This window comes from Suricata suricatta, chromosome 15 (assembly GCF_006229205.1).
Source record: "Suricata suricatta isolate VVHF042 chromosome 15, meerkat_22Aug2017_6uvM2_HiC, whole genome shotgun sequence".
NCBI lineage: Eukaryota > Metazoa > Chordata > Mammalia > Carnivora > Herpestidae > Suricata > Suricata suricatta.
The window spans coordinates 76186629-76194773 of NC_043714.1; the positions used below are offsets into that span (position 1 = coordinate 76186629).

At 65.4% G+C, this 8145-nt stretch overlaps 1 protein-coding gene across 1 annotated transcript in view; it reads right to left on the reverse strand.

Annotated features, from left to right (window-relative positions):
* Positions 1-2236, reverse strand: part of GPR20 (G protein-coupled receptor 20) — an 8494-nt gene extending 6258 nt beyond the window's left edge. The window contains exon 1 of the mRNA XM_029923586.1: positions 2003-2236. The gene's annotated coding sequence lies outside the window, so the exon portion shown is untranslated. The remainder of the gene's footprint in view (positions 1-2002) is intronic.
* Positions 2237-8145: the final 5909 nt, after the last annotated feature.

The following is an 8145-nucleotide window of genomic DNA, read 5'->3' on the forward strand; positions in this document are numbered from 1 at the left end:
CCCCCCCCGGAGCAGCACTGACTCACTGACCATGGCCAGGGCGGGGTCCTGGAAGGGCCCTGCAGGTTTGGGCGGGTGGGGGATGGGACACACGGCAGGATGAGCTCAGGTGAAAGACAGGAAAGTCCTGGCCGTGGGTGGGACTGAACAGCGGGTGTGCGGCAGGGGGACCCGGGGCCTTGCTCTCCTGCGCTGGCTCCTAGCTTTGCGGGGGGGCGGGGGGGGCTCTCAGCCCGAATCTTCTCCTTTCCCGCTTTCTGCGCCTGCCTGTCTTAGAGAAAGCGAGGTTCTCAGAAGGAAGGGCCAGGAGTCCCTCCATCCTGCCTGGGCCCTCCTAGGCCCTTGCTGGCCTCAGTCTTGCTGTCTGAACAAGGGGCACCTCCAGCGCTGAAGTGCATGTCTGCACCTTCTGCAAGGTCTTTGCCATCGGCAGCACTTGCCTCTCTCTGGACTCTTCTAGAGAGTTCTTCCAGGGATCAGGTTAGAGGGGCGTGAGGGGGCATCCTGGGGGTCAGGGGCTGGAGGCAAGGCCCAGTGCCTCCCCTCGCAGACCTGCGGGCGGGACGGCCTTTCACCGTTTGTGGGATAAAGTCCCTTAGCGGCTCGGTCCTGCTGTGGTCCCTAGCCTTGCTCTTGGGGGGGGGGGCTAGGCTCCAACACTGAGCCCCAGCTACCCCCAGTGCTGAGCTGTGTGGGTGGGGGGGGGCAGGACGGAGTGGGCCGACCCTGGACCGCAGGCTTTCCCACAAAGGTGCTTCCACGGGGTCTAGGGCCTCCTACAAGCCACCCCAGGCCTCCTGCTTTCCAGGTGAGGAAACTGAGGACTGGGGTGGGGGGAGCCCCATACTGAGCAGGGACAGGGTCCAACTTAGACCCAGGCTTGACCTCAATCCCCCCACTCACCCCTGGTCTCACTGTGGGTCTCAGACCTGCAGGGTATCTGGGTGGGGCAGGTGGTCCCCCTAGCTGAGTGCAGGCATGGTGATGGGGAGGCCCTGGAGTGTGCAATCAGGGAAGGCTTCCTGGAGGAGCCGGTGCACTCAGCAGGTGTGGAAGTCTGGGCGAGCATCCCAGGAGGCTGAGGCCAGGAGCCACCCTCACAGGGCCCGGAACCCTGTGCAAGGTGCTCAGACTGGACCCGGTTCACCGGGAGGCAGGCTTCTGGCCAGAGGTGACCTGACAGGCCTCCCTCCCAGGCTCCTGCACCACTAGCTGCCCCATTGGGCATTGGAGGAGGGCTCTGGCCCAGAGCACCTGCTGCAGGGGTAGGGGAGGGCGGGGGTGCGGGGTGAGAGCTGGGGCTCCTCCCCGCCCCTCCAGCTGGGGAGACCCGAGCCCTGCCCTGCCTGTCACAGGCCTTCCGGAACTTTGCCGAGACCCTCCAAGGGAGGCATGTGGGTAAAGGGTGATGCTTTTGGTAGCGGCCCTTCCTGGAAGGGACCTGAGGCCCCAGGCAGCCCCGGGGGAGCCCCTCGCCAGTCTGGAGGCACCCCGACGGTTGACTGACTGTCAGATACACTCCATGCACCCTCCACACTGTTCCTCCCCACCCAGCATTACTCCTCTCAGGACCCCCTGCACCGGAAACCTCCCCAGCGGGAGTGTCTGGAGGGCGGGGTTGGTGGGGGGTTGGGGCCCAGATCCAGCCTGTGCCTCTGGCGCCGGGACAGCCCTGCGCCCAGCCACATCCATCTTTCTCCTGGGCAGAGTGAGCCCTCAGTGAGCAGTGCCAAGCTCTGTGGCGTGAGGCCCGGCCCTCACCCCGGCATTCAGTGCCCTCCCACCTGGCCGGGGCCCTCGCAACCCACTCGGTGCTCTGGGGGCCAGCCTGGAATTGATTCCCAAGCCCCTTCCTCGTCCTCCCAGCCAGGGAGGCTTGACACCTCCTCCAGGAAGCCCACCCAGACTTCCTGTTGGGCTGAGGGCTGTCCCTGTCATTCCACGCTGCCCCTGGCGCTTGTCAACAGGGTTTGGCTTGAGTTTGGCAGCCTGGGTCCCTCACCTGTGATGCTGGCTGTGGTATTTGCTTAGTGAATGGTCGGATGAGCCCGCAGAGGCCCCAGCATGGACGGCGCAGAACAGCAGTCCCGGAGGCTCCTGGTGTCCCCACCAGCGTCGTCCCCGCTGCTCGGAGCCGCTCAGAGCCTCTGCGGAGGTCTCAGACCCCGGGAATCTTCCCGGGAGGGCCTGCGCCTCGCTCCCCTGGTCATCTGACCCTGTCCTCTCTGCTCAGCCTTACGGCCCCACCAGGTGACAGGAGGCTGTGTCCCACTGCTTCTACTCAGCTCACTGGGTGTCTGCTGCCAGCCTCACAATGGGAGGCCCCGGGTGCCGGCACCTGCAAGGGCGGGCGTGTCCTAACCTCCTAGCTCCTCTCCAAATGGGCCCCCATCCTCATGTTCCCCTGTAGCGGTCCAGCCGCCCTGCAGACACCAGTCCTGCCACACAGGGGCCCGGGGTGGGTGGGGGCCCTGGCCTCAGCCCTGGGCCGTTAGGTGGCTGCCTGGAGTTTCTGTCTGGTCTGCAACAGGGGCCAGGGGAGGTGGGGAGGGGGGCGCAGGCAGGGAGGACAGGCCCAGTCTGACTCCGGCCAAGGTGCGAAGGGCATCTGCTGTGGGCCAGGCACCTGTGGGGCGCTTGAGATCCACACAGCGGTGTTCAGATGAGGAAGGGGAAGCCCAGAGAAGTAGGCAACAGGCCCTAGGTCACACAGCATAGCTCTGGCCCAAGCAGGGGCAGGACTGGGGTGGAGGGCCGGCCTCTCTGGACCTGGGGTTTGTGCACAAGGACGTCGTGGCGGTGGAGGGTCCCTGGACACGCCCAGGCTGACGGAGGGTGACCCTCACGGCCTTCCAAGGCCACGGAGCCATTATTGGGTGCCTGCCTGTTTATTTTTACGAGTATTCTTGGTTTCATGGCGTCTGCTTTAGAACACCACCTGCTGGTTTTGGCTGGTCTGAACCTCTCTGCTTACTCCACCGGGGACTGCTGGGCCCCTCCTGCGGTCCCCAAGAGGGGCCAGACAGGCCCTGGGTCACCCAGCAGTCCTAGGCAGGGCCAGCCAGAACCTACGCCCCAAGCCTGGCCCACCTCCCTCCTCTCAGCTCAGGGAGGGCTGTCATGGAGGGTGTGGGTCAAGAGGGGCACCTGGGCTCCATCCTGCTCCTCATCCCAGGGCCCTTGGCTCCGGGGAATTCAGGCTTCTCTGGGCGGGGCAGCTCCAGGCTTGACTGCACTCAGAAGCCCTATCGATGCTCAGGACACCTGACTACCCGCCCCCACCCCATACCTCGATGGGGCAGCCGGGACCAGACGGCCTGTGGGTCCCCAGCCGGGTGCTCTGGGCCCTGGCATGCGCCTGGCATGCCCTCTCTGCCCTTGTCACCTGCCGGAGGCCAGTGGTCTCCAGCAGACGTGGCCCCCCCCTCGGCCCCGGGACACCCCTCCGCGGAGGGGGAGCTGTCCTCCCACAGTGCATGCGTTGTCCCTGACTCGACCCCTCCTAGGTCCCCACGGACTCCTCCCAGCTGCCCCCAGTCCGTGTTCCTGGCCCCGGTTTGCCTGTGAGGACACTGAGGCACAGGATGATGACGTGGTGAGTCTGGGTCCCCGGTGTCACTCTGTCCTTTGAACTTGGCCCCGTGGACAGAGAGACAGAGGCCCCGCTGGCCCCAGGCCACGCAGCCCAGTGTTACAGTCAGAGAAGTGGTTGGGACCCCCTGCTTTGGAGGCATCATACCTGACCTTGAACCTGCCGCCCATCCCCCCATCGCAGAGGCCTGGCTTCTGAGGGTCTGTCTTCACCTTACAGAGCTCACAGCGGGGGCAACGGGGGGCGGGGGGCGGGAGAGGTTGGGGGGCAAGGGGAGCCGGAGGCTCTAGGGGAACATGTGTTCCAGGCAGGAGGAGCAGAGCAAAGGCCCTGTGGTGGAGCTTCTGGGTTCAGGACTCTGGAGAGGCCTGCGGGCCGGCCTGGGTGAGGGGTGGCATAGCTCCCGCTTGCCTTGCTGTGGGGCAGCAACCAGGGTCTGCTGACTCCAGTGCACCTCCTCAGGGAGGCCCTCCCAGATCACCCAGCTGCCTGCTCTGCCTTCTCTTTTCACCATGCTTGGTCTGTCTTTCTTTCCTCCTTTCTTTCTTTCTTTCTTTCTTTCTTTCTTTCTTTCTTTCTTTCTTTCTTTCTTTCTTTCTTTCTTTCTTTCTTTCTTTCTTTCTCTCTCTCTCTCTCTCTCTCTCTCTCTCTCTCTCTCTCTCTCTTTCTTTCTTTCTTTCTTTTCTTTCTTTCTGTTGCTGCCCTCCTACCACCTGGCACCTTTGGGTGATTTGTTTTTCCTGCTTCTTGTCTTTCCCTCCTGGACTGGCAGACTCGTGAGTGCAGGGCCCGGGCCAGCCCTTCAGGGCTGTAGCTGAATGACCAAATGCATGATTTTTAAAGAGATCGCTCTGGCCCCTTTGAGCCTTAGTTTCCTGGTCTGCGAAGTGGGCATGTTGAGCCCCGCCCCCTCGCATCAGGTGCCCCAGGACAAACTGAGGCCAGCGTGCACCTGCGTGCAGGTGCTCAGGAGACCCCAGTCCCCCTCCGCATACACCCTCTAGAAGCAGGGGCCTTTGCTTTTGCCAAGGCTCAAAGAGGGGCAGTGACGTGCCCCTGGCCACACATTGGGGCAGCCCCTGGAGGGGACGAGGCGGCACCCTAGGTGACCCCCTGTCTGGGAGGCCGGCGGGTAGGTCTAGCCGCCTGCCTGCGGAGGGCTGTGAGCCGCCACCATGTCCCTTCTGTCCCTTCCATCCCTCCGTCCTGCCTGAGACTGCACAGCTGCTCCTTGTCTGTCCCGCCCGGCACCCTGGCCTCAGGCCAGTTCCCACCCTGTCCGCCCCCCTCGGGACCCTGTTTCTGCTGCCCTTCTCACAGGGCAGTGACCGCCAGCCAGAGCCAGGTGGGGGCAGTGCCAGCTCGAAGCTCACGCTGGGGGCTGGGTGGGCTGGCCGCCATGGGCCTCAGTTTCCCCATCCCCCAGAAGCGTGGGGGAAGGGCCAGGGCAGGAGCCCAGGCTCTGAGCTGTGGGTGGGCGCAGCCAGGAGTCAGTCTGCATGAGCCCCTCCAGCCTCAGTCGTGCCCCAGCCTGGGGGACAGGGGTGGCCACCGTCTCAAAGCTGCTCAAGCAGCCAGTGTCTTCCCTAGCCTGGCCTCTGCCTTGACAGCTGGGAAAATGGAGCCACAGCTCTGGGCGCCCCACAGATGGTCAGTGAGTGTGCTGAACAAATGAATGAATGAAATCCAGGGAAGGGGGAGCCAGCGCACAGGTGGGGCCTGGGGGTCAGAAGGGGTGCTCCCACAAGCCCCTGGGACCCCTTCCTCCCTGCCTCTTCACCCAGCCTTTCCAGCTGTGACCACCTGTCCCCTCCCCCTCTGGGTCTCAGTTTCCCCATCTGTACAATGGCTCCCTACAGGGTAGGACCTCAATGCCCCTTTCAGGCTCTGAACTCTCCCCTATCCAGGTGTGGGGGCAGTTTGTCAACCCCTCACCCCGTCCGCTGCCTGCTGGGTGGGTGGTGAGGACACTCAAGCTTGGGGAGGCCGGGGACAGCACTTGGGGGACTCACCGCACCTTCGCCTATGCTGGCGGCTGGAGGCAGGGCCAGCACTGCTTAAGCCTGGACGACCTCCCTCCGGGGCGGCTCTGAGGGCCACTGGGTCCAGCGGCCGACCGCCTTCCTGGGGCCTGACGTCAGGCCAGCGCTGGGGCTCCTTTTGGGCAAAGGCGGAGGGGTGGGGGCGGGGCGGGGGCGGGGCGGGGGCGGAGCCCGGCTCCAGGGCCCTGGGGGAAGGAGCCTAGAGCCAGAGGACTTTGCAGCTCAACCCTGGCCAGATAGAGGAGGAAACTGAGGCAAGGGGCGGAGCCAAATTCCTCCCCTACCCCCCACCCCCGTAAGGGGAGGAGTGGAGTGGAGAGGGAGGGTGGTGCCATCTGGCTCGGTCCCCCCAGCACCTGGTCTGGGGAGGCTGCAGGGCCTGGGAGGGCGAGGCTGGCACTGTGGGAGGCGGGGGCCTCAGGCTGCAGATGCAGGTTCTGGTCTGGGAGCCGCAGGCTCCTGCCATCTCTGCCCGGGTGGCTCTCTGGTTTTCCCGAGTGCCATCTGGGTTTTCTGTCTTGCGTGTTCTGAGCCTGGGTGTGCCTGTGTGTGCCCGGGACCTAGAGCCTGCACGCTGGGTATCTGGGCCTCCCCGTCCCGGCCCCCTCCTGCGTGTCCCCAGGGCAGACGTGGCCTGGCAGGGGCACACCCGTACCTGAGTGTGTTTGTGGGGTCAGCGGCAGCCCGGGGCCCATTCGTGACTTAGTGTCACCTCTGTGGGGACACGTGGGGTCGGGTGTGTGGGAAAGGCCTGGCTGTGATGCGGGCCAGCGGGATGGGGCAGTGGGTCATAAGTCTCGGCCGCCGGGCCTGACCTGGGAGTGGCTGGCGGCTGGGATGTCCCTCCCCAGACAGACCCCTGACCGAGGTGGCAGCTTGGGGGCCAGCTGGAGCCTGCTGGGGTCGGGTCTGAGGCGGGTGTGGGTGGGACTGGGGCGGGCTCAAGGTCAGGTCTCTGCCCTCTCCTCTGCCAGAATGACCCCTCTATGGTCCCGTCCAGGCTGGGCTGCTCCTTGCTCACGCAGCGCCCTCCACCGGCACCTTCTGGGCTGGCCCACGCGGGGCACAGGGATGCTGCCTGAGAAATGAGGACCCTGCCCTTCCCCCCCCCCCCCCCCCCCCCCCCCCCCCCCCCCCCCCGGATCTCAGGCTGCTCAGGGACCCTTGCAACCAGCAGCGAGTGGGGAGGGGTGTGGCCGGGAGGGGCAGCACAGGAGGCAGGGCAGAGGGGAGAGAAGGCCGTGTGGGTAGGGGAAACTGTGCCAGGCTCTCCAGGAGTGGGGGGCGGGGATAAGCCTGGAGTGAACCGAGCCCCTCCACCCTGGGTCTTAGTTGCCCTGTGGGAATCAGAGTGGAACTTGACCCTGAGGGCGATGGGGAGCCATTGAGGATTTGGTGGGAGGGTGGTCCCTGGCGCAGCTTTCCTGCCCCCAGGTCCACAGGCTCCCTGCTAACACAGGGGTGAGCTCACAGGCTACCATTGATCATCTCCCTAAAATACTGTCCTGTCCATCTCAAAAGGGGAACCTGAGACCTGGGAAGGTGTGGTGTCTCTGGCCCACCCGGCCCTGCCCCAGGCGGGCGCTGGCTCCCTGTACTGCAGATTCAGTCTTGATTCTGAACAGGGCTGCCTGGAGGCGGCCAGGATGTGGGCGGGGCCCGAGGGCTGAGCCAGCCCAAGGCTCACATCTTACGAGCTGGAGACCGCCGCTGAGTCACGGGCAGGGCCAGCCAGGCACACACAGGCTGATTCCCAAGGAAATCTTGGGGCGATCCTCTGCAACACGACAGATGCCGGCAGACTGCCCAGAGGAGCAGGGGGGCAGCCTGGGTGGGCTTCCAGGACCCCTCACCCCAGGGGAGCTCCTTCCTGGAGGACCCAGGAGTCCTGGGGCTGGGGCAGGGGAGCAGTGGAGGCCATGAGGCTCAGGGTGACCCTCCCATCGCTCTGGCCAGGCTGGGTCAGGCCAGGCTGCCTGTGGCGAGGGTCAGAGGTCGGATATGGGTCAGGAGAGGGCTGCCCCTCCAGGGGCCCGGCCTGGGGGAGAGCACCCCCTGAGCCCACGAAGCCCCTCCCTCTCTCAGCCTGTGCTCCGGAATTCTGCCAAGCTGCCCACAGGACTCACGGTGACCCTGGCAATGCCCGGCCCGTCCTGCCCTCCGGAGGGACTGAGCCACAAATAGCAGCCCGGCAGTCGGGTGGGGGCTTCGGGGGAGGCAGGGGACACTTGGTGACAGCCAGGCATGTCCTGTCACCGCCCTGGTGCCTGCAGCTGCAGACCCCATTTGTCTTCCGGCGTGGCCCTGTCTTGATGCCACTCGAGGATGTAAACAGTGCTGGGGCTCCGGCCTCGTGTCCTGCGGTTGGCCTGGCGGGGGGGCCTGCCGGGGCAGGGGACACAGACCAGCCCGGCAGAGAGACCCTCCCACCGGAAGCGAGGTGTGGAGCCCCGAGCCCTGGGGCATCCCGGAGGTGGGTGGGAAGGCCCCTCAGGGCCCTCTGGAAGGGTC